Source organism: Arvicola amphibius, chromosome 3, assembly GCF_903992535.2.
Source record: "Arvicola amphibius chromosome 3, mArvAmp1.2, whole genome shotgun sequence".
NCBI lineage: Eukaryota > Metazoa > Chordata > Mammalia > Rodentia > Cricetidae > Arvicola > Arvicola amphibius.
In genome coordinates this window covers 73,845,676-73,873,217 of record NC_052049.1, presented here as the reverse complement: position 1 = coordinate 73,873,217, position 27,542 = coordinate 73,845,676, and the positions used below count along the sequence as shown (strand labels likewise).

The 27,542-nt window shown below is 38.3% G+C and overlaps 1 pseudogene; it reads right to left on the bottom strand.

Moving 5' to 3' along the window:
• Positions 1 to 27,542, bottom strand: part of LOC119809249 — a 151,005-nt pseudogene that overhangs the window by 78,690 nt on the left and 44,773 nt on the right.

Here is a 27,542-nt window from a genome sequence, read left to right as displayed (position 1 = left end):
GTTCAAAAACCAAGAAGGAGAAAGTGAGCTGTGAGTTCAAGTAAATCAATGGGAAATTAGAAAAATATCAGGAGTTTGAGTTTCAGAGCCTTGGTCATGGAAGCCACAACAAACAAGGTTTAAGTACTGGCCCACATAACATAATTTAAGACATAAATAATCATGAAGCTCAGATATGGTAGATTTATCCCCCATGGCCACAATTGAAAGAACTGTGAAATCAGTTCAATAACATAAGTCTTGTCTGTGGGCACTGACACAGGCTTAGCTTTACCATAAGTGGGGTTATTTTATAGTTAAATGCCTTGAGCAAGATGTGGTCCAGCCCATCATTTACCATTTATGGCCTGACTTCTGTCTGTCTGGCAGAGCAGTTTGTCTGTTCTGAAAAAATGCTTTGTCTATCTTGCAGAACAGTCTGTCCTGCAGCACAGTCTGACAAGTTATGTACACTGTATGGAACATCATGCTAGGAAGCAAGATTCTGCTTTAACTGGCACCAGGCTCCAGCCATCCTTTCTCTCAGCATTATATTCCTGGAGAAATTTTAAGCTTCCAGAGCTCATTGTTTAATTAGCCTAATACTAAAATAACAAACAAACAAAAGTCAAGTGTATCCTTGGATATCATCTTTCCTAGCAGGGCAGTTATAGTGAGCCAGACCTAGATTAGAAAGATTATGGAAGAAATGGCTAATGGAGAGAACATGATAGATTAGGTGTAAAGCCACTAAGATTATAATGTGTTGTGGCAATATGCTTCAGGTTAGAAGATTAGCATCTGGGGTGAAGAGCAGCATGTTTTGAAGTATGGGAGGGAGAGGGAAAGCTCTCGCAAGCTCCTCAGTTCTGAAGCACATCATGGTATATGTTCCTGCCATTTTCCTTCCCCATTCCTAAAGACTCCAATCTGATCAGAAATTGACAGAAGAGGAAGTTACCTTTTACAGTCTCCAGGAATTAAGACATAGTTCACAGTCCTTGGTTTATTTCTGGGCTCTCAAGTGAGGATGTTAGAGACAAGATTTAGAATGAAATAGGCCTCAGGATTCATTTTCTTGGTTTCAGAAATATAATTTATGATCACAAACTGACATAAATATCCATTGAACTCACATTTGAAGTCTATCCTATTAAATGCATTTAAATTAACTGTTGAACTTTCATTTCACCCTGCACAGAGAAATTAAAAAATCATATTCCCGATAACTACTTCATTCAGATGTGGTCTGGAAGTCTAAAATTCTTACAATAAAATGTGTTAGGGAAATTAGACTTCAATGGTTTAGGTGCACTAGTCTCCTATAACTCTAGCATACAAGGATTAAGTAGCTAATCTATTTTTAGTTCAGAATCTATGGGACCAATGAATAACACGATATTTTCTTCATTACAGGTGAGGTAAGCATTGACCCACCCTCCCAGAGATAATTAAATGAAAATCAGGAAGAGCAGTTCTTAGGACATTCTTTATGATAGAATGTAGTGCTTTAAGAAGAATCCTCTTTACTGGTTAATGAGAAACTAATGGCCAAACCCCCAAACAAAATATCTTAGTTATATATTGTTTCCCACACTAAACCTGAGCTCAAGTAAGTCTGTAGGCAACAGAGGATAATGTGAGATCTTCTAGTGAGAAGGGTGGTTCACTTCTGGATGGTGGATATAATAAATACTGAAAATCATGTCACTACCCTCCAGCTGCTGTTGAAAATGTCCTCCTTAGTTATTACTGCTATCCAACTCATTTTATAATGCATACAGGTGTTTTGCCTGCATTTAAATCTATGTACCACATGTTTACCTGGTGCTACCTAAGGCCAGAAAAGGGATCAGACACCCTAGAACTGGAATTACAGACAGTTGTGAGTTACCATTTGGGTGCTGAGAATGGAACCCATACAGTCTGGAAGACCAATAGGTACACTTAACCATCGACCTATGTTTCCAGTCCTTGTAAAACAGGTTTTAATCATTTATTCCATTAACAGTTACTTAGTGTATTATGAAAAGAGGTTAAGTGCTGAAAATAACTAAGCAATAACCACACTATACAGGATAATGTGTCTTATATTCTAGTAGGGTTGGAAATAATTGGTAATTAGAAATCTTGTAAGCAGCTTTACAATAAATGCAGCAGCAGGTATGCTCACACACTGGAGAATGTTTCCAGACTGCTCCCCTAGTCATGATGGTGATAATCTTAGCAAGTGACATAGTATTGATACAGGAACAACATCTAAGCCCCAGAAAGTGGCTCTAAATTGCAAAATTAATGAAATAATGTTTACAATGAATTTCATTTAGTTTGGTTGAGATCTAGGCAAATGAGGCTATAGAGTAGATGAAACCAGAAACCATGTGTGTAGTATCTCTGTCAACAGTAGTCTCACTACTACATATAAAATGAAGATTAACCAAGGAGACAAATATTATTAGTTCATACTGTATTGAGTCACCAAACATGCTAAATTCTGAAAAATGGATGGTAGTTATGATGGCTACTTGCATTTCCACTTGGGAAGGACAGGAATTGCTAATGACATCCATATACTGAACAATTTGAAGACACTGAGTCACTGAGGATTAAAATGGATTGGGCTTTAAGGAAAATCAGCAACATTACTCACTTTCTTATGTGAATTGATATTGTTACCATTCAAAAATTTCAGAAAATACTCTGACTCCTATAATTTCCTATAGTGAAGTACATCTCTACTTAATCCCTAATTTAGTATAATTTCTTTTGACCTCTATGCTCTGCTGGACTCCAAACGTCTGTCAAATATGCTAGGCTTGTATGCCAGAGCAGGATTTTCCAATGTTACAGAGGAACTTTGGGTAACTGCCCACATAATCTGATACCCTTGTCATTGGGTAACACTTTACCCTTCTGGAGTCTTTGATGGAGCTGAAGACTAAATAGCTATAATTAAAGATTTCCTTAAGTTAGATATAAAACTCAATACTCACCAAGAGAAGATAATTAGTATTTTTTTTTAATTTTGCCAAATGCAAATGGATTAGATAGTATTACTGTAATTCTTACTTAATAACTCTTTTGTTATATATAGTTTTACTATATTGAAGCTAAAATTTTCCCTTTTAATTAGACAAAAAGGAAATACAGTGGAACAATCCTTTTCTACACTATGAATATGTATTACACTTATTGGTTTATGATAATTTTACAGGTGGGTAGCTAGGCAGGAAGTTAGGTGGGAAAGCCAAACATAGTATGATGGGAAGAAGGAGGGTGGAATTAGAAATGATGCCAGCCAGCCACTGAATAAGGAGGATGTGTGAAAAATGAGGTATCAAGTCATACAACACATGCCAAATCATAAATAGAAATATAGGTTAATGTAAGTGTATGAGTTATCTAGTAAAAAGCCTGAGCTAATGGCAAAGCATTTATGATTAATATAAGCTTCTGTCTTGGTTATTTGGGACCAAGCAGTTGGGATAGGAAACATCCATTTACAATAGTAAAAGCAAAAACTTGTAACTGATCAAAATGCAAAAGATAAATAATAATGAAGTGCTCAACTACAAATGTGAAAGCTAAATCATGCCCCTAATACTCAAGGACCATTGAGGAAGAAGGGTATAAAGAATGTAAGAGCAAGAAGTCAGGGAAGACAGGAGCAAAACGATATCTTCTGGATATGATAGGACTTCTGTGCTCAGGAACTTATAGCAGCTGTGGTCACCCAAACAAGATGAAGCCAGTCAACATTTTAGCACAGAAGGCATAACGAACACATGAGACCCCACCCTAACTAAGTGCCAGCTCACTATCATCAGGCACAGTATTTGTCATGTTATGTACAGTTCTTGCTAGAGTCTATAAGGCGCAAGATTTCAGAATGTGTTTTCTTAGTAGTAATGTTTAAGTTACTTATTGATGTGCACAATGAAGATTAAATATTTTTCTCTTGAATATCTGCTTGATAAATATTTTCTGATTGCATTATTAACCAACTCTAACAATTTCCACCCAATATTGTATACATGTATTTATATATATTTGTGGTCATTTGGATTCAAGAGTCATTTTACACATTAGAATTTTTGTTGTATCAAAAATAATGCTCTGTGGCAGAAGAGATAGCTCAGCAGTTAAGAACATGTATTGGTCTTCAGAGACCCAAGTACAATGACAGCCCTCATGTTGAGTAGCTTACCTGTAACTCTAGCTACAGGAAATACAACACCTTATTCTGGATCCTTGGGCATCTACACTTACATCACAAACTCATACATAGACATAAACATAATTTAAAATATATAAATGAATCTTTTAAAGAAAACATGTGATCCCATATCTTTTTTGATATTTGATAGGATTTCATTAACTTTTAGGCATTTCCTTTTCTTTTTGACATAACAATGTCAAGCTTTAGTTTATCTTCACTCTGACCCACACCAATCATTTCCATAATAGTCTTGTCTGTTTCTTCCTTCCACTTCCTTCCCTTTTCTTCCTTCATTTCCCCCTTCCCCCTCCCTCTCTCCCCCCTCTCTCTTTCATTCTTTCTTTTCTTTCTAGTAGGAAATAATAAATAGTTTCTGGGTTCTGTGGTCTTAGTATTCGTATTGTTGAGAATTATTAAAACTTCTAGGAATTTCAGTGAACAAGGAATACTTTGTAAAAAAATAATGATGGGTATTCTGTGGCTAGCAGGTATTGCGGAGTGTGGAGGAATGGATTAACAGATGGCAGCATTTTGCAGATAAATGAACTGTTTCTCCATTGCAGTGGTTAAACATTGTATGAACTGGTGTAGGAGGTCCTTCTGAATTTGTGTTTCTTTCATTGGTTATTAAAGAAGCTTTCTCGTCAGGACCTTGGGAACTCAGTCCGGTGCTCCAATGTGGGGCTCTGTCTCTAGCTCCATCCATTGCCAGATGAAGATTATGAGCAGAAGGAGGGAGAACATCAGAAAGAAAGTCAGGACCGTGAGGGAATCTTCATCTGGCGATGGATGGAGCTAGAGACAGAGCCCCACATTGGAGCACCGAACTGAGTGCCCAAGGTCCAAATGAGGAGCAGAAGGAAGGAAAACATGAGCAAGGAAGTCTGGACTGCGAGGAGTGCTCCCACCCACTGAGATGGTGGGGCTGATCTATTCGGAGCTTGCCAAGCTCAGCTGGACTGGGACTGAAAAAGCATGAGATAAAACCGGTTTCCCTGAACATGGCAGCCAATGAGGGCTGCTGAGAAGCCAAGGACAATGACACGGGATTTGGACCCTACTACACATACTGGCTTTGTGGGGGCCTGGCCTGTTTGGATGCTCACCTTCCTAGACCTGGATCGAGGGGGAGGAACTTGGACTTCCCACAGGGCAAGTCCTGCTCTCTGGACAGGAGAGGGAGGGGGAGTGGAGGAGGGAGGGGGTAAATGGGAGGTGGGGAGGAGGCAGAAGTTTTTAATAAAAATAAAAATAAAAAAAGAAACTTCCTTGGCCTAGTTGATAGGGCAGATCTCAGGTAGGCAGGGAAGACAGAACAGAATTCTGGGAAGAAGAGCAGAGTCAGGCAGAAGCCATGGTTTTCCTGCCTAAGATGGACTCATGCGGGTAAGCCACAGTCAAGTAACAATACAGATTATTAAAAAATGGGTTAGATCAAGATGTGAGAGTTAGACAATAAGAGGCCAGAGCTAATGGGCCAGGCAGTGCTTTAATTAATACAATTTTTGTGTGGTTATTTTGGGGGTTAAGATAGCCAGGCACACAGGATGAAAAGCTGGCCCTCGCACACAACAATGAATATTTTAAAACTGTATGATTTGTACTCACAAAACAAATATATTTTAATACATTTGAACTTCAAAAGAAACAACTTTAGAATTCATACTTATATGTGTAATTCAAATTTAACATACATCATTTTTCACTTCATTCTGTTGTGGCATTCATCTTCTATAGTGAAAACTTTGCTTCTCAGTAGCAGTATCATACAGAGGGTTTTTCCTATATGGATTCAAAGAGCCTCAAATGTCAGCATCAATGTCACTGTCAGTTGTGGCTTCTCTAATAAGTAGAGTTCAAGATTTTCTTACCTGAAAATTAATCTAAATGGTTAATATTTTTATGTTGTGTCCAGAAACTACTGGTATTATAATACTTTTTTCTTACAAAGAAGAACACCACATACAAAAACCATGCATGTTAATGAGTATACAGAGAGAACGATGGGATTCGGTTAATTTTTCTCCTTATGATTTCTGGTTGAATACAATTTTTCACATGTAAAAATATTTCTTGGTTCAAAAAGCAACACCAAATAAAATCTTTTTCTCATAATCACACACATATTAATGCCTCTACATTCTGTTACTAACACATTTACAAAAGGAATCATGTTTTATTTCTCCTTCATTACATGAGCATTATTTGATTTGATTATGAAGGTTAAGAGCAGACAAGTTCTATTTTATGAAAAGCCTTGTATAGCCTCTTTTAAAAGCTTAGAATTCATCTATTAAAGGATGGACAGTAATAAGGTGTAGTGAAGAGCTGCAGGCAGGGCTGCTTTTTGTCCTTCCTGGCTCCTGCATGGTTAGCTTTACACCCCAAATAACATCACACAAAGTGTATTCTTTTAAATACTGCCTGGCCCATTATTTTCAGCCTCTTACTCACATCTTGACTAACCCATATCTAATTATCTGTGTAACACCACGAATGGTGTCTTACCGGGAAAGATTCAGCATGTCTGAACTGGTGGCTGGCTCCATTGCATCTGTCTCTCTCAGGAGAGGCATGGCAGTCTGCCTAACTTAAGAGAGGCGTGGCATCTGACTGAGCCATCTACCTCACTTCCTTCCTCCTTATCTGTCTACTCCACCCACCTAAGGGCTGGTCTATCAGATGAACCAGGCAGTTTCTTTATTAATTATCCAATGAAATCATCAGATAGATAGAAGACACACCTACATCAATAAGGACTTTAAGTGGTATTGGGAAATAATTGTTCTTTGTAACATTTTGAAACAGAGTATAAGTCAGAAGAGGAAAGAATAGCAACATAATCAGTAAAAGAGGGAAGTTCAAAGCTTACAATTTGTGTTAATAATTTAAAAATCTTCTGTAAAAACGTGTTATCAAGAACTAGCCTTAAGTATTTTTGATTTGGCAGAACTAAGCCCACACCTTAAATAAGAAGATTCAGGGAATTTGTTGCTAGTGGGTATCACACACACACACACACACACACACACACACACACTGAACTGAGCTTGCATTTGTCTATGTAAAGGGTATTGAAGCCTTTGCAGGACTGAAATAACTGTGCTTATGTATATGTGTGTATATTATAGACTTCATGACATGTTTTCCTAAAATCTGTATGTTGAAACTTGAACCTGCAGAGATGTAACGTTCGAATTTGGGGTCTCTAAAAAGTGATAAGGTCATCTGTGAGCAGCCACAGTAATGGACTTCTCAAGAAGAGAAAGAAAGTCAACTAAATGTAATTGAACGATGTGATTCCTACCTGAACTTAACCCCTCTCTCGCCATGGTCATAGAGGTCCCCAGCTCCAGAGCTATGCATGACATACACTTTATTTAAATTACCGAAACTAAAACTACATACACCTTCATGCACACCAGGATTTTTTGTGATGACTCATGATTTAATAAATTTCACAAATGCATAAACAACATTCCTTGACAGTTGAAATATTTGTACTTCTGAAGTGTAGACCTTACAAGTCTAGGAAATTTCCTTAATGCATCCTTAATTTTAGTTTTACTTTTGGTCTCAGGACAAAATGTCAATAATAAAGATTAACTAACAGGAAGAAGACTGAAGGAAGACAAAATCAAATACAAAGAAGGAACAAACACTTTTAGCAGAAGAGGAGACTATAAAAATGATATTCGCAGATGGGTGGATTACTAGTGATGATTGGTAGTTACTTAAATTTAATTTAAATTTTATAAAAACCAAACTATCTTTTTAAATTTTACATAACAACCACAGTTCCCACATCCTGCTATCCTTCCATTCCTTCCAACTTCTCCCCCATCCACCTTCCATCCACTCCTCAGAGAGGGTAAGGCACATTGCTTTGGGGAAGGTCCAAGGGCCTCCCTACTATATCTAGGCTGAGCAAGGAATCCATCAAAAGAGAATGGGTTCCCAAAAAGTATGTATAAGCAGTAGAGATAAATCCTGGTGCCACTGCCAGTGACCCTCGGCCTGCCCCAGCCTTGCAACTACCAACCACATTCAGAGGATCCAGTTTGGTCATATGCTGGTTCTTTTCCTGCCTGACTAGAGTTGATGAGCTCCCATTAGCTCAGATAGACTGTTTCATTGGGTGTCCCCATCATGGTTTTGACCTCTTTTCTCATATTCTCACTTCTCACACTCTTCAACTGGACTTTGGGAGCTCAGCCCAGGGCTTGGATGCAGGTCTCTGCCTCTGTTTCCATCAGTTGCTTGATGAAGGGTCTATGATGACATTTAAGTATTCATCAATCTGACTACAGGGCAAGGGCAGTTTAAGCACTCTCTCCTCTATTGCTTTGGGTCTTAGATTGGTACTTTCTTTGGAGCTCCCTAGACAGATTCAACAGACATCAGGAGTTTGTAGATCAGAGAAAGAATCAGACTGGAGATAAAAAGCAGAGATGATAAGCAGAATAGATAACACTATCAAGGAGCAAATGAGAAGAAAAAAGTCATAAAATTTAGAGAGCATAAAAAGGCAAGAAGGGAGAAAAATTCACAAGAAAAACAAAACAACAAATGGTATTAAGACATATGTAGGTGCTACTGTGAAACGCAAGGAGTAATAGAATTTCCAGGCATAAAGGAAGTGTGGAGGGTACTACCTACCATATGTGGTTCAGGAAGAGCCTTCATATCTCTAGGGAAATCGCTCAAGAGAATGTTGCTGACATGGAGAGACAACAGCATTGTAGAATGCTGAAGTCCACAGCTATGTTTTTGTGTCTGATGAAAAAGCAAAGGTGAGCTAGAAGAGTATAGAAGAGCATCTATGAGGCAAAGCAGCTTGGAAATATGGGGACAGATAAGGAGACATGTAAAATGTTCTTAGAGACAGGAAGAATCTGATTTTATAAGAGAAGAAATGGTTGTAAGGACAAATAAGAGGGAAGGTAAATAATCTCAAAGATATCTTTAGATAAAACAGGAAAAGTGAAAGAGCTAATATGTAAAACCTGAAAAGAGAGTGCAAGCAGTTGTTTGGACACAGATTTTCTCTGAAGATAAATGGAGTTTGTGATCATCACTATCCATTGTTTCTCTTTACATTTTGATGTATGGTTACAAACTGAAGGTAGAAATATTACAACCTTTCAATGAAGTAAGTGCTGAAAAAAATAGTGCACTCAGTTTGCTCTCTCACACTGAATTTTGGGAAAAACACTCAAAGTAAAATAGAATTTAATTGGTATAATAAAAGATTACAATCCATTGAGAGTAAACTATACCGTAGTGCATATTTTAAGCGTTTATTGTTGGCACTGTGGGAGCACTATGCATGTGATCAGCTATTCTCTATTTGTCCAGCACTGAAGGACCAAACAAAGCAGCAGTGTTCTAGAACTACAGCATCAGGAATGTAATGAACAAGCAGAAAACAAACCTGTGAGCTGGAGCAGAGGCCTTGGGCCTTGATAAGTTTGCAATTAATCTTCTGAGATTCTAATGCTTTGAAGTTCTGTGACTGTCTTTCATTTGTGTGTGTTGCCAGCTTCTTTCTATCAATCATCAGGGAAAGAACTGGGTCCTTTGCAAGCCCCACCTCCCCCCAAAAGAAGAAAAAACCTTATTGAATCCAATTTGTACATTTCCCTCTGGGGAGATTGCCCCATGGATAAAGTAAGTGTTTGCTGTCTAAGAAAGAGGACTGCAACTTGGACTCTTAGAACTCAGTTAAAGCCAGGTAAGCATGGAAGATGCATGTGACCCCAAAACTTTGAAGATAAGACAGGGGAAGCTGTGATCTCTTTGTGAGAGAGACTTCACCTCAGTACAAAGGGCAAAAATTAAGGGCACCTGATATCAGCTTTGGGCCTCCATACATATGGGTACACATGGACTTAAAAGCACAGTTTTTCCATAGATGTATAAACACACAGAGACACACATTTAAACACACACACACACACACACACACACACACACACACTCTGTAAACATCTGCAAAAAGTTAACAAAGAGTACATTTGTAAGTGTGGAAGAGAGGAGTAGGTCACAACAGAGAAAGAGCCGGACAGATCAGCAGCCCTACTGTGAAAAGGAAATGGGGCTTTTGATTCATTATTGAAACAGTAGCTTTTAGTTCATTTGCATATACATCTGCATACATTTGTTATGTGTCTCATTAATACCTATAATTGTTACCTACAGGAATGAAGGTATTAGAGAGAGAGAGACATTAATTATTCTGGGACAGTCTGGAATGGCCATGTACCTTTGCCAATACCAGTTTTAGTTGACAGGGTGGGGTGTGTGTGTGTATGTGCAGCCTTCCTCTTTGCTGACTTGTTCGTTTCCATGTGGTAATTGTTCAACACTTTACATGGGGCCCTCTGGATCCCACTATCTTCCCTACTCTCCTTTCCTAATAGCTAGACATTCTGAGGAGATGAAAACATACATTCACACTACATAATAGGTCTGATCAAGTTCTGAGGCTTATTTCAAGTCCTATTACAAAGACTTCATGTAGTAACTCATTCGGTATTCAACACAATCATGCCAGACAGCCACCATCATTTGCCTTTATTTTTAAATAAAAGGAAACAGGGAAATGAAAAACCCAAGTAATCTGCCCAAGGCCAAGGCTATTAGATGGCCCAATCAGGATCTAAAACCAACAATACTGCCTTTCAAAAAGAAATAAATGAGAAAACGCAATGAGATGGTGATTGATTTTAATAGAGAAGCAAATGTGTATGATAAGAAGAGGACGGAAGGGGATTTTTTTATCGTGGAAAGAGTTTTAGCTTTGATGTTTTCCTTAAATAGAACAGAACTGGTCATTTTCCATTTATAGGCAAGTAAGATTTATCAATACAGCCAAGCTACCTTGTAAAAAAGTCAATAAACCTATAATGAGTGTTTAATAACTGAATTAATGCCCTATGACAATGAGCAGGTGGTTAGTAGCTCTAAAAATTTTGGCTTCTTGCTATAGCACAATTGCTGCAAGTCAGGGAAAGGTCAGGGCCTCACATATAGCTGGGAGGTTGGCTGCTAAAGGTTGTCCTTCTTGAAGAACCATTCATTACATTTGCTTACTTTTAGCAAGTAGGAAAATGGAAACAAGGCCAGCTCAAAGTCTATAGATTTAATACTACGGGAAAAAAAAAAGGTTCCAGAGACAAGTTTACAAGAGTAAAAATGTTTCTAACTGCTCCTTCATGCCTTTTTGAAAAGACTCTGATACATTCAATGAAATATCCCTTTTATAACAAGACTGCTTTTCTATGGTATAGAATCTCCTTCTCTTTCACTCCTGGTGAAAATTTACTTTGGAAATCATTCTAGTTTCAAATAAAATTTTTACCATTTCATGAAGATTTGATGATCATGTTCAGTCTGTAGAAAACCTGTGTTTCATCTATACAACTGTGAAACATTTAATAAGTTCCCCTCTATGGCCTTTAGACAAGATGCAAACATGGAGTGGGGAGTGAAGAGGTCATTTTGGCTTTCCCAGTATACTACAAAGATGAGTTATTCAATCTTGTGGTTTTCATGTTACTCCACCCTCACACAGTATTCTGGTTACATTGAACTTGTTCTGTAATTTTCAGTGACTTTTGGACTAAGGTATCATATATTCAAATGAGACCTGAGGACCCTACTGAATCAAGGGACCACTTATAGATGCTGTGGTAACTTAGTCTTTTTTCCCAATACAATGACGTTGACTCAATGTGTCTGTGCTTATGGGATATAGGTGCTCAAGGGAATTGGGAACATTCTACCTTTAACAATAGGCCATCTCAGAGGAGGCTGGCTTTGAGTTGTCTCCCACTGGTATACTCTTTGTCTTGTCAATAGATTTTTGGGTTGGGGGGTTGGGTTGGAAGTTGCCCCACAGGCTTTCTCACATTCTGCTGCTAAGGCAACTGTGCTCTGACTCCCAGTGTTCTATCTCTGAGGTGGCAATAGGCTAGCACCCACAGAAAGGTCATACACCCACCTGTGTCATATTGTCTTGAAACAGAATTGTGCTTGAGTTTATCAAATCTCACCAACTAAAACTCAGCTGTACTCTCCCATGGTGGTATATTTGGGTGGTCAACTCAGAGAGGGTGTTTAAGACCCTCACCTCTGACAGGGTCCAGGCCCTGTGGGATTGACAATCCCCAACCACAGGGGAACAGATCCTCTCATTTTGGGGCCTATTGGGGTTCTTCTAACAGGGAAATTTGGAATTGGATCCCAGCTTTGCCATTACAGCCAAGCCACTGTACCAGGCCCCTATGGGGCCTCTCACACACCCAGCCATGGTCCACCATCACTTCTTTCTACTGTAAGATGCTCTTCTAAGAGCCCCCTGCACTTGCTCTTCCAGACCTCACAAAACTTTACCACTTTTATACAGATGAGAAGTCAGGAGTGGCCATAGGAGTTCTAACACAACATATTGGGCCTTCAAATTGAGCTATTGCTTTTTTATCCTCACCATCTGTAGATGAAAACCATTCTTAGTCGGAGGCTTCATCCCAGTCCCCTGGCATCCATTTTTGGAATTCTGGGCAGAAAACTCCAATTCAAGCTTCCTCACCTGGGAGTTGTCTCAGTCCAAACTCCACCTCTGAGAAAGCCCCCCAAATGGTGACCCCTCCCCATACAAGGTCAAAACTACTCCCACAGGCTATTTAAACTGCACCTCAGAGAACAAACATGTAGTCTCCCCTTTCCTCTCTGATGGTAGTTTAGGCTTTCCTCTCCTCTTCTGTGTTTTCCTGGGATCACCTGAGAGTGCAGGCATCAAGTTACAGGGTCCGATTTGGTCTGATTGGGATTGTTTTCATCAGAGGAGAGGTTTGTTGGCAAGATCATATGTACCAGAGTTTTCTTGTGGAATCATTTATGACTCTGGTGCAGGATAATTGTCTGTATTCTGTCAATCATGTTTTAAATAAACGCTGATTGGCCAGGCAGGAAGTATAGCTGGGTCAACCAGACAGGAAGGAGAAGTTGGGCGATGAGAACAGGAGTATTCTGGGAAGCAGGAAGCTCTCTTGGCATTCCAGCCCAGACCACTGAGAAGCAAGATGTGGCTAAGAAAGGTACCAAACCATGTGGCTAACATAGATAAGAATAATGGGTTACACAATGGAGCACTGGACTGAGCTCCGAAGGTCCAAATGAGGAGCAGAAGGAAGGAGAACATGAGCAAAGAAGTCAGGACTGTGAGGGGTGCATCCACCCACTGAGATGGTGGGATTGATCTAATGGGAGATCACCAAGGCCAGTTGGAATGGGACTGATGGAGCATGTGATCAAACCAGACTCTCTGAATGTGGCTGACGGTGGAGGCTGACTGAAAAGTCAAAGACAATGGCACTGGGTTTTGATTCTACTGCATGAATGGGCTTTGTGGGAGCCTTGTCTGTTTGGATGCTCACCTTCCTGGACCTGGGGGGAGCGGGGAAAACCTTGGACTTCCCATAGGGTACAGAACCCTGACTGCTCTTTGGCCTAAAGAGGGACGGGGAGGGGGGAGAAAAGGGAAGTGGGAGGAAGTGGAAATTTTTAATAAAAATATATATATAAAGAATAATGGGTTAATATAAGCTATAAGAGCTAATGGGCCAAGCAGTTTTATAAGTTATGGAGATCTCTGTGTGATTTTCTTTGGGACTTGCCAGCTGTGGGGTATCGGACGGGACAGAAACCCCAACAAGCAGTCCCTTCATGTTACATGACTCGATGATGTTATTTCTTATATATAGTTATAAGAACAAATGTGCTTTATTCAATAATTGCTAGAAGGTCTGGAGAGTTTAAGAACATGTATTTGCATCCTAGTTTGACATATAATGAATACATAGTTTTGAACAATAAATATCTTTCTTCTGAGCTTTTGTTTTCTCTTTGAAGCAAATGGAATAGTTAACAGCAATTATTTAATTGAATCATTTCTCAAAATGAAAATATAACACACCTGTAAAATTAGTTTATAAATGATAACATTGTACAAATGACAGTTTTAATTGCTTTATATCCATTATTTTGGGGGTTTAAGACCGAAGAACATACAAGGTATATAATGCACCTCCTTGATTAGAAGTTATTTCTGTAATCATAAGTCATTGTCTCTTAAAAATTCAGGCTTAGCAGGGCTCATAGTGAAGACCAAGATAGTGGATACTCTATAATCTTGCTGTCCTCAAAAAACTCTGGAAGAAGTTTCTGGTTTTGCTCTCCCAGCATATTTTAAATCAATTTCAGACTGCTCCAGCAACTTGACAGTCCCAGGTTTTCACTTAAAATCTTCATTCCTGGAGAGGTTCAAAGCAGTAAGCCCAGGTGTTCCAGCATCACAAACTGTTTTGACACTGCTTGTACCTCTCTACTCCCAGGTGACAGTGAGTGAAATAGCCTGCTTTTCCTGGCCTTGGCCAAATTATAGATTTTTTGGATTTTCAACAATGATGTTCCAATTTTAACAGGAAGTAGTCATAGAAGATGATATCACACCTTATCATTTATTACCAATCAACAAAAAGGATGGAATGATAAGTCTCAAACCCTGGGAGGAAAGACTGAGGTGCCTATTTAGCATATCAAAGCAGACTTGGCCTCCAGGTTCTCCCAGCATCCCCCCAGTCCCTATATTTTACAAGGTATGCTTAACAAGCATTACACTTTGTGACTGAAGTATAAATGAAAGGAAGGCTTCCTTCCATGCCCTCAAGTAAATAGCTGCCCTAGTTTTCTCCTTGTACCTTTTCAGCCATTTAGCCTGTTAGCAGCTTTATTTCAAGTTCAGTATGAATTCATTGTGGGATTTAACTAAATGTATTATAAAGTTGTTTTAGTACACTCTCAATAATTACGCATATTAAATAATTTCATAAACTAATATTTGCTTCTATTAATGATATTAGAAGTTAATCTATCTCTACTACATGAGCTGCCTCTTTGAAGCCCATTCCATAGGGCAGGATGTCTTGCTCAGCTTTGATGTAAGGGGAGGAATTTGTTCCTGCCTCAGCTGAAAGTGCCAGGCTTTTTGACTCCTACTTTCTCAGAAGTAGATAAGAGTGGGTTGGGGAGAGGTGTGAGGGAGTGGGGGGGGGCGGGAGAGGGAACAGTGATGGGTATGTAAAAGGAATAAAACATAATTATATACAAATAAAAAAAGAAGTTCACAATTGCAAAATGCCTATAAAAACAATGTACCATATTGTATATGACCCCTTCTAAACCTATCACTCTCCTGAAAGCTTGCCACTTTGCTCATATACAGGATAAGGTTCTCCTATACTTGTTTCATCAAGCAGAGAGCACAGGGCAGAGACCACTCTATGTTCATCTAATTTAATGTCTAATACAGCATATAATCAGGTATGGACAAACAAGCAGTTTAAAAATTACTTTGAATGACATCAGTACTACTCTTATCTCTTGACACAATTTTTCACAGCTTGGTTTTAAAGCAGGTGCTTAATGTTTATGGATAAAAGAGTAATAACCAAATTAAGGGCACTAGCTGATCAACGTTATTATATCATTGTTTCAGTAACACAAACATTTCTTCATTAGTGATTTGTGATTGCCTATATATATATCAGTAGCAAAATGTCATTTAAACCCAAAAGGAAATAAAGATTCTTGTGAATTTTCTTCAGTATCAGTAGAACTGGGAATGGGATTTCACTAGTAGAATACATGCAATGAATTTTTAAAATATTAATAGTGAAACATAGGGTCAAAATTCTAAACTGAAGGATAATACACAATTACATGTGTATAGAAAACATGTATACCCTTGAATACTTTAACAGTGGGGATTATATTTAGCTTGTCATTTTCTTCTTGTAATATCCAATATTAAATCATAATTTATTGCTGCCACCAAATTGGCATGTCATCCATTTCAGTTCATCAGGATTCTTCATGAAATCTGGAATGTTTTAAATATTTTAGCAACATCCTTGAACTTTTACTTTTGTATACCCAAACTGACTCATTATCATTGTTTGTTGTTATTGTTGTTTTACTATGGACTCATGTGCAGAAGCCCTTAAAATTGAATATCCCTTGGTAGAGACAAAATCTAACACCAGTTATTCCCTTTTCACTAGAATCCAACTAGACCCAGAGTCACATTCCTTTTTGAAATAAGTTAACACAGGTCCATCTGCAAAGAACTCATTTTTGTGGGCTAAAGATTTTTCTTTGAATAAGAACACCACATAGTGTTCACTTCCACATGACATGATGTTTTCATCTTAATTAATGTTTTGTTAGTAAGAGATGTTCTATATAATTGGGTGGAACACATAGAAATTTCTGGTTTGTTTCATATATATATATATATATATATATATGAAACATATATATATATATATATATATATATATATAGAGAGAGCATTTGACACACATACACACACACAACATATCCAATAAAAATGGATGGTTACAAAAATTTTAGCCTGAAACAAATTCATATTTATATCTGATAATGAGTAGATCTTGTAATAAGGATAATATCTTTATTAGTTTCTTCATGTAATATTTGGGTCCTCTTAACCTAAAAATTGTCATCTGTTGAAGGCAAGACACTAAAGTAAGTAGTAAATAAGAACAGAAGGGTTATTATGAATTAAAGATGTTTTATGAATGAAAGATATTTATTATGCTGATTATGTATGAGGTACAGTTTTAAGAAGAGTATGACTTGTGACTGTTATTCTCTGTACTTCCAGAATGTCATGATTTGCACAGCTCTCTTCAACCATTCTGTGTACCATGCATGATGCACAGCCTCACCAAAGGCTCAGAAATATGGAATAGCCTACAACTGATAGTGTTCTCCCAAGTATTTGTCACAATTTCTAAGTTATTGGAGGCAGAGTTAAGAGTAAACTGCCCCCAGTAGAGAGCCTTGGCATTTTGATTATTCTGAGATTACAAAGAAAATTGCAGAAGCAGAAAGGCAGTCATCCTTCTTCTATTTCTCTTTGGAGTGGGAACATCCTGAGTAGCCTCAGCAAGGGTAGTTGAGGTGTCTTTCTGTCTTTGAAGATAGTGGGACACAGGTAAGAATTAGAAAGCACAAATTTATGGTAAATTCTTCTCGCATGTAAGTTTATTACCATTAAATCATACCGAAGGGTCCAAGAATAAGAATATGAAAATGTAGATTCCAGAAATAAGAATATAGAAATAAATAAATATAAAGTTATAAGCCTAGGAGAATGAGAATAGACTGCCAGCAGCTTTCTCAGCAGCTTGAGGATTAACTATTAACAGTGAGTTATTCTGCTTTACAACCTTTAGCTCAATTTGTAAGGCTGAAGAATTAATTTCTCTGCAAATTGAGAGCCTGACACCCATGACCATCCTTGATTAATAAAAGATATGAGCTGAGTTAACTTGTACAAGACAGATCAAATCATAATTGTGTATTTAAGTACAATTCACCATTTTTTATAATATTTCAGAAATGATTCTATAGAAATATAGAGAAATACACTCTCTCCGATAATAAAGATATTCTACAATCAGCACTGTTTCAGATAGTAAATCTATTTATTATCATGAATAATAACAGTAACTAAATTTGCTATCTTGAATAGTAATAGTAAATCTATTAATGATTTGAAATGTAGCTAATCTAACTGAGGGGTTAAAGTCAACATTACTGTGTTGGGACTTCAATAGTCACATGTGGCTCATTAAATGCTATATGTTGGACATGGTGGAGGGAGATTCATGTTATCCAACACAGTGTGTCCACTTTTGGGTTGGAGAACAAGAGGTCAAGAGTATAAAATTACTCAAAATACTGGTGCTGGGTTGTACATGGTTCACAGTTCTTAGAATAGAATAGGAATAGTTCTGTCACATGGCAATGTTGTTTTTCTTTTAACAAGAGGAAAGCAAAATCAATCCTTTTCTTACAATTTAGTAGCAAGTTTTGACAGAAAATTCCAACCAGTTTACAATAAATGAAGGGTTCCAAGAAATGAAGAAAGAGAAAACAATGTAAGTCTGTGGTGTTTTGGATGCATAGGAAATGCTGGGCTTCTATTGTTAAAAATAGGAATTAGTATCACCTGATATCTGAATTCTAGTCTGATAAAGAAAATAAGAGGACTTTATTACTGCAAAACCTCAGAACTGTGGGATCAGGGTCAGAAGAAGCATTGTATTTCTAGATGAAAAACATTCCTGAAGAGCAAAGGGTAAGATCTAGTGGACCACACTTGTGAAAGTCTGTGGAAAGAATTTCAAGCAGTCATCTGAGTAGAAGACAAGAAGCAGCAGGGGAAAATGAGCCAGTCCAAACATCAGTTTGTCCACAGTAAGAAAATACATATTGTTCTGTTTTTATTTAGAATATGCCGTTGAAAATGTGTATTTTCATTAGGCTATATTGGCAGGAGTGGAAACATGTACAGTTCTGAAAAAGATGTATCTACAGTTACTCAAGAATTTTTTTCTAATGTTCATGTTTTGACCTGAGAGTTCAATTTTTAGAAGAATATTATAAGAAATTATTATAATCATGTAATGAAGCAGCTGAAGGCAGCAAGTGTTATAGTATTAATTGTACATAGATGCATATTATAATTATATGTCTATCAATAGGTTGGTTAAGTAAGTTATGTCACTTCCATACAAAAGAAAATATGCAGTCATTTAAAAAAATTGCAATATCTATCAATCAAAAATAGTTTTATATATAGTTTTGCATATCTATACTATCTATATATCTTAATGTTCAGTGCATTTTCAAATTTTCTTAAATGTATTTATAAAAATTTTCAAGCATATTTGTCTTTTTTTTTGGTTTTTCGAGACAGGGTTTCCCTGTAGTTTCTAGAGCCTGTCCTGGAACTATCTCTTGTAGACCAGGCTGGCCTCGAACTCAGATATCCGCCTACCTCTGCCTCCCAAGTGCTGGGATTAAAGGCGTGTGCCACCACCGCCTGGCCACATTTTAGTCTTAAAATAAAACTCTTACCCACAATTCTAGTGATGTCTGTTTTATAATCCAACTTTCATGTGTTGAGGGTATACCACTGTGCACAAATGCCTACATTTCAGGTTTTGCTCTTCTGCAAATTTCTAAGATTTTAGATCAAACTGAATCAGTAATCAGGTGGAAGTCATCACATACAAAGGTATCTTTTGTACCCCTGGGGTATAGTCTGGGAAGACCTTAAGCCTTTTAAACCACCTCTAAAAACTAGAGCCAGTCTGCATTGCTCATTTCAGTTCTGGTTCTTATAGTTCACAAAATTTACATCCTGACTTGACATCTCATTTCATGCATAGAGAGGTATTCAATGAAGACTCTCCATAACTACTGTCAGATATTTGGGTGTTTTTAAAATTTTCCTTGTAGTTACCTTGGAATCCATTGCCTAGTGGAAAATGCCCTCAGTGCAGGTTTCCATTACTCCATTCTAGTCAAATTAGACAGATATTCCAAATGTATGAAGTCAGATCATTACAAACCCATTTTCTCTGTCTCTACAGCACATTTTTGATCAAAAGTATTATGTCTTTCAGAGTTTTATTATATTAATAAAGCAAGAGCAAAGGATAGAAAGAAATAAAATTTAAATGAGAAAGAGAAAAAAATTAGTGAGGGAGAAAAGGAAGGAGTATGAGAGATAGTCACCTTTACTGTACAAATAAGACAGTAGAAGCACCAGAAAATGTCTAATATATCCTCATTTTTTTGGCTTCTCATCCTCCAAACTGCAGCTCATTTTTTCCAATCTGCTATATCAAGTCTAGCTGTAGTTACAGTGGTATACACTGGTTCATTTTTGAAGAAATAAAAATTATATTGGCAGGAATGTACCCAAAAAGAATGTTTTCATAACAAATAGCATGCCAAGGCTTTCTTATTTCTTTTGTAGATGCCAAGTCTCATGAAATACCAAACTTGTTCCCAAGAGTGGCAGAACTTGCCGTTCTTATCAGTCCCACTGTGTACAGAATGTACATGTTATGGGAATATTCTGACATCTGAGTTCTGTGCAGACATGCCAATAGTGCAATCACACTTAACCTCATGTCAGGATTAGTGCAACATTTGGAGACATTTTGGCATTTTCTTAAGCAAATAATATTAGGAAGCCCAAGGTGCTGCTAAACCAGAGCTGTTTATGCTCAGATCAGAATGTCAGCTCTTCTAACACTATGCTTTTGCATAGTCCACATCAAGTATGTAGTCACTTGTACCCCATGCCATTACAAGACTCTTGATCTCTGAAATTATGCCTTTTATATTTGCTGTTGTATTCTACGGTTCTGTCTGAGACAGACTCAATGCACAAAACCTATAGTGACTGAATGATTGACTGAATGAATGAATTAAATGTGTTTGATAAAACTTGGTAAAAGATCTCATGAAACTTGGTAAAAACTAGTGCACTTAACCTGTCATAGAGTTAAATATGTATATACTTTTATATTTTGTTAACTTGAAGATAATATTAGTTATTTCTCTACTATGAATTCTATGTAGTTTTGTGAACTATATACTTTATAAGGCATCTATAAAGCATTAATTATATTCTAATATTGTTGATTAAAGAAAAACAGAAATGAAGAGCCTGTAACTTAAAGAATATTTGCCTCACAGATCACATGTCCAGAGCACACAGTGGATTTTTGTCAGATTTTTTTTATTTTATTAACATGATGATTTTGCCTGAATGTATGTGTAAAAAGTGTGTTCCTGGTGTCCAGAGAGGTTAGAAGAGGGTGTTGGAACCCTTGAGACTAGAGTTATAGATGTTTGTGATCAGAACCCAAGTTCTCTTGAAGAGCAACAAGTGCTCTTAACTGCTGAACCAACTCTACAGCACCACATAGTAGACTTTTAATTTTTATTCTTAAAAGCAATTTTAAAAACTGAAGATGATGTTGTACCCTGTAATCCCAGCAAGCGAGGGACAGAAGGCCTGAGTCCAGCTAAAGCTGCATAGAGACTTCAAGACACCAAAGAACTCCTACAGCTGATAAACTCCTTCAGTAACGTGGCAGGATACAAGATCAACTCCAAAAAATCAGTCGCCCTCCTATACACAAAGGATAAGGAAGCAGAGAGGGAAATCAGAGAAGTATCACCTTTCACAATAGCCACAAATAGCATAAGATATCTGGGAGTATCGCTAACCAAGGAAGTGAAGGATTTATATGACAAGAACTTTAAGTCTTTGAAGAAAGAAATTGAAGAGGATACCAGAAAATGGAAGGATCTCCCCTGCTCGTGGATTGGGAGGATCAACATAGTAAAAATGGCAATTCTACCAAAAGCAATCTATAGATTCAATGCAATCCCAATCAAGGTCCCATTAAAATTCTTCACAGAGATTGAGAAGACAATAATCAACTTTATATGGAAAAACAAGAAACCCAGGATAGCCAAAAAAATCTTATACAATAAAGGTACTTCTGGAGGCATTACCATCCCTGACTTCAAACTCTATTACAGAGCTACAGTATTGAAAACGGCTTGGTATTGGCATAAGAACAGAGAAGTTGACCAATGGAATCGTATAGAAGACCCGGATCTTAAACCACAAACCTATGAACACCTGATTTTTGATAAAGGAGCCAAAAGTACACAATGGAAAAAAGAGGGCATCTTCAACAAATGATGCTGGCATAACTGGATGTCAACCTGTAGAAGAATGAAAGTAGATCCATATCTATCACCATGCACAAAACTCAAGTCCAAATGGATTAAAGACCTCAATATTAATTTGAACACATTGAGATTGATAGAGGAGAAAGTGGGAAGTACTCTACAACAAATGGGCACAGGGAACCGTTTCCTATGCATAACCCCAGCTGCACAGACTTTAAGGGCAACATTGAATAAATGGGACCTCCTGAAGTTGAGCAGCTTCTGTAAAGCAAAGGACATTGTCACTAAGACACAAAGGCAGCCTACTGACTGGGAAAAGATCTTCACCAACCCTGCAACTGACAAAGGTCTGATCTCTAAAATATATAAGGAACTCAAGAGACTAGACGGTAAAATGCCAATTAACCCAATTAAAAAATGGGGCGATGAACTGAACAGAGAATTCTCAACAGAAGAAGTTCGAATGGCCAAAAGACACTTAAGGTCATGCTCAACCTCCCTAGCTATCAGGGAAATGCAAATCAAAACAACTTTGAGATATCATCTCACACCTGTCAGATTGGCTAAAATCCAAAACACCAATAATAACCTTTGCTGGAGAGGTTGTGGGGTGAGGGGCACACTCATCCATTGCTGGTGGGAATGCAAACTTGTGCAACCACTTTGGAAAGCAGTGTGGCGGTTTCTCAGGAAATTCGGGATCAACCTACCCCAGGACCCAGCAATTCCACTATTGGGAATCTACCCAAGAGATGCCCAATCATACAACAAAAGCATATGCTCATCTATGTTCATAGCAGCATTATTTGTAATAGCCAGATCCTGGAGACAGCCTAGATGCCCTTCAGTGGAAGAATGGATGAAGAAACTGTGGAATATATACATGCTAGAATACTACTCAGCGGTAAAAAACAATGACATCTTGAATTTTGCCGGCAAATGGATGGAAATAGAAAACACTATTCTGAGTGAGGTAACCCAGACCCATAAAGATGAACATGGGATGTACTCACTCATATTCGGTTTCTAGCCATGATTATAGGACATCGAGCCTATAAGTTTGGGATCCTTGAGAAGATAATAAGAAGGTGAACTCCCAAAAAAGATATAGTAATCCTCCTGGATATTGGAAGTAGACACGATCGCCAGGCAAAATTGGGAACTTGAGGGTTGGGCAAGACTGGGCCAAGGGAAGATGGGGAGAGAAAAGTGTGAAGGGGAGAGCGGGGGGAGCTCGGAGGAATGGGGTGCTTGGGATATAGGAAGGGTGGATATGAGAGCAGGGAAGCATATATCTGAATTTAAGGAGCTACCTGAGGGTTGTCAAGAGACTTGACCCTAGAGGGGTTCCCAGGTTTCCAGGGAGACGCCCCCAGTTAGTTCCTTGGGCAGCTGAGGAGAGGGAGCCTGAAAAGGCCAGTCCCTATAGCCATACTGATGAATTTCTTGCATATCACCATAGAACCTCCACCTGACGATAGATGAAGAAAATGACAGAGCCCCACCTTGGAGCACCGGACTGAGCTCCCAAGGTCCTGATGAGGAGCAGAAGGAGAGAGAACATGAGAAAGAAAGTCAGGACCGTGAGGGAACCTCCAGCTGGCGACAGATGGGGAAGGTGACTGAGCCCCACATTGGAGCACTGGACTGAGCTCCCAAGGTCCCGATGAGGAGCAGAAGGAGCGAGAACATGAGGGAGAAAGTCAGGAACGAGAGGGGTGCGTTCACTCATGGAGACGGTGGGACAGAACTAATGGGAGATCACCAACTCCAGTTGGAATGGGACTGATGGATCATGCGACCAAACCCGTCTCTCTGAGTGTGGCCAACAGCGGGGGCTGACTGAGAAGCAAAGGACAATGGCTCTGGGCTCTGATTCTTCTTCATGGACGGGCTCTGTGGGAGCCTTCTCAGCTTGGTCGATCACCTTCCTGGACCTGGGGGGAGTTGGGAGGACCTTGGTCTTAGCATAGAGTGGGGAACCCTGATGGCTCCTTGGCCTTGAGAGGGAGGGAGGGGAGGTATGGGTGGAGGGGAGGGGAGGGAAGGGGGAGAAGGAGGGGAGAGAAAGGGGAGGAGGAGGGGAGGGAGGGGGGAGGAGGAGGGAAGGAGATGGAAATTTTTAAATATAAAAAAAAATAAACCATGAGGAAAAAAAAAAAAAAGAAAACCGCAGAAACAAAAAAAAAAAAAAAAGAAAAAAAAAAAACAAGCTAGATCGAAATTTAGAACAGTACATAAGCTTGCTGTAGTCTCTGTATGGGAAGATTCTTATTTATGCCATTACAACTAATTAATGTTTATTTGTAGCAACTTTTTTAGCTGAGCATGAAGGCACAGGCCTATAATCTCAGTACAACAGAGACAGAAGTGAAAGAGTTAGAGGCCAGCTTAGGTTACATAGTAAGGTCCTACCCTAAAATGATAATGATAATAAATAAATTTAGCATTTTCACCAGTAAAACTGAATTCAAATGTTACATTATACGCAGAAATCAACTCAAAATGAATTAAAGCACTAAAGATACATAAAACTCTTGGATTAAAACATGGAGATATAAAAAAAAAAAAAAAAAAAGAAAAAAAAAAAAAAAAAACTAGCCTGAAGTCTTGAGTGAAAACCTGTCTCAAACAAAAACAACAGGAATTAAAAGGGAAAACAAAAGAACCAAAATTTATTCCTTTTCTTAACCTAAAAAGTTCATGTTCTTTCCAATCATTGCATTTGAATCTTTTCCAGTAAGGAACTTAGAATTGTGTATGCGTGGTGTATACATGCTATACATGCTCACAGCATTAAGCTAGTAGCTACTTTGATTCTTGAAGGTGCTCAGGCATTCCACTCATGAGGAAATCAGGTGTTCAGGAAGATAGACTGAGATTCCTCTGCAGTGAGTTTCCTATGTATACCATTTAGGGCTGATATTTTTTTCTTTCCTGATCAAAAAGCCATGAGAAGTTCTGGTGGCAACTGCAGCATCTTCTTTATGGGAGTGGAAATAACAGACTGCTATCTTAGTTGGTGGGATCCAGACCTAGAAAAGCCAGTGTATCAGCAGTCAAACAGCAGAGGCCAAGACCACATCTGAAAAGGAGGTCAAACCAGGAGGAGACAGCACCATGTAGGCTCAGGGACAAAGGTCCAGAGATAAGGAACAGTCTTTGATATCAATATCGTGATTAAAGAGATTGTCATTTTCTGGGCACTGGGATGGTCTTTTGCCCAAAAGGCTTAAGGAAATGTGCAGTCCTAGCCAAGCTTCTGGCACAAGAAATTGAAAAACAAAGGCATCCTTGTTAGGGTCACCCTTATTGGTTCCAGGAACTTCTTCCCCTTAATCTCTAGTAAGGCTTAGCTCTTCTGCACAAGGACAGCCTTTGCTACATAGAAAAGTTAAAACCTCAGTGATGGTTTTCTGGAGATGATCTCCTTCAGGATTAACTACTGTTTAAAACTTTCTGTCTTCAACTCTGAAGGCCTACAGGAAATTAAAACTTCAATTTGTTCTTAGTACTTATTTTACATGGTTGATTTTACAGCTTTATTTACACTCTGACATATCACTGCAGTAACCCTTAACCACCAACTCAAAGTGCTGAACTAAACTGCAATGAGCATCTGGAAACATTGTAAAAAATTCAGACATTCTAAATCTTTCCTGGTAAGCCACCACCTCGTGGTGCTACACACATTATTAGAAATGGGTTAATCAAGATGTGAAAATTAGCCAGTAAGAGGCTAGAGCTAATGGACCAGGGAGTGCTTAAAAGAATACAATTTCTGTGTTGTTATTTCGGGGCATAAGCTAGCCATGCGGCTTGGAGCCGGGAAGCAGGAACACAGCCTGCTGTTCCTTCTTCTTGATACTGTATGCTATTATGCTCTCTTTGAATTGTTTGAATGCCGAGGAAGGAGCAACAGCTGCTAAAAGATATTTGTTTATAAATGCTGCAGAACTAATCCAACATAGCTATTTTGAAAATATGTTGACTTCAAAATTTGGGTCTAAGGTTATGATGTTTTGGAAAAGTTCTTCTTTTATTTTCACAGAGGATGAGACCCTGTGGATTGCTTCTATCCCAATATGTTATGATAGACCATGCCCTCCTAAAAGGTTCCTGTGAACACCCTCAAAAAATTACTTCACTCAACTGCTGACCGAGATGTACCTAGCACACAGGTTATATACCATGAAAGACCTGAATAACAGTGTCCCCATTCAGCATGAAGCAGTTTGGAGAAAACTGCGCCCATATTCCCAGTATTGCTTATAAATGTTCTTTTACATTTAAAGGGGGATATGAATAATTTGTATTGATATGGATTTTGCTTTAGTGATTTAAATTTAAGGTCAATTTTGTTTTATGTATATGTATTTCTGTTCTTGATTAAGGTATTGTGATTGTGTAGTTTATTTTTAAAATGTAATGTATAATCAGGAAATATAGGTTATTAATGAATAATCATTGATAATAGTCATTTGTAGTTATGTTAGTTAGACTTTCTAGATGTGCATAGATATATTTCAGATAGTCATTCTTCATATCTTTCAAAGACTACAGGATATGGCATTTAATGTTTTAATAACTTAAGGCTTTTCATGACAATGAGACACATCTGCTCCTGGCAGCACCAGTCTACTTCAAGAGGAAGATGGGCATCGAAGAGGCTCCTTATGGAGTTGGTTAGCAATTTGGGCAAGAAACTGCTCTTGCCTGGACTGTTGCATAAACTGGACAGAAAGTACGCACAGAGAGAGGACTGCTGAACTTGCTTAAAGGTGAGATGATTCTTTGGGGTTCCTCACTCATGAAAGAGTCTGTGAGACATTCTGCAGGACAAAGCAGACTGTCTGAACTGCCTTTGAAATTTCCTGCTTCATGGAAGTCTGCTAGATAATATGGGCCTGAAGGCCGAAGATGAATACTCCAACGGAACAGAGAAACTTTGGGTGACTGTACAGGAAGTGAGATGTCTCTGTCATTTCTAGATTATTGTTAAATATTGTAAACAATATTTAAGACAAAGTTGATTATTTCTTGTTTACTTAGGTACTATTGTATCCTTCTGGAGTTGAAGAATAAATAGATAGTTATAGTTTTCCTTAGTTATGATAAAAAATAAAGTAGATATAAATATTGTGACTGTAATTCTTGCATGATAACTGTTTTGTTATATGTAATTTTACTATGTTAAAGTGAAAGCCTTTCTTTTTTGTTTAAACAGAAAAAGGGGAAATGATGTAGGTGGGTCTTCTATCTATCTGTTGCTTTCATTAGTTAATTAATAAAGAAAACTGCTTGGCCTGATAAGTCAGAACATAGGTAGGCAGGGAAGACAGAACAGAATGCTGGGAGGAAGAAGGCAATGAGTCAGACACCATGGAGCCAGCTGCTAGGTCAGACATGCTGAATCTTTCCTGGTAAGCCACCACCTTGTGGTGCTACACAGATTATTAGAAATGGGTTAATCAAGATGTGAGAATTAGCCAGTAAGAGGCTAGAGCTAATGGGCCAGGCAGTGTTTAAAAGAATACAATTTCTGTGTTGTTATTTCAGGGTATATGCTAGCCATGAGGCCGGGAGCCAGGCAGCAGGAATACAGCCCGCTGTTCCTTCTACAAAAACATGAATTAAGAATCAATATAGATTGAAGACTGTTAAGCAATGAGCAAGGCTTGAG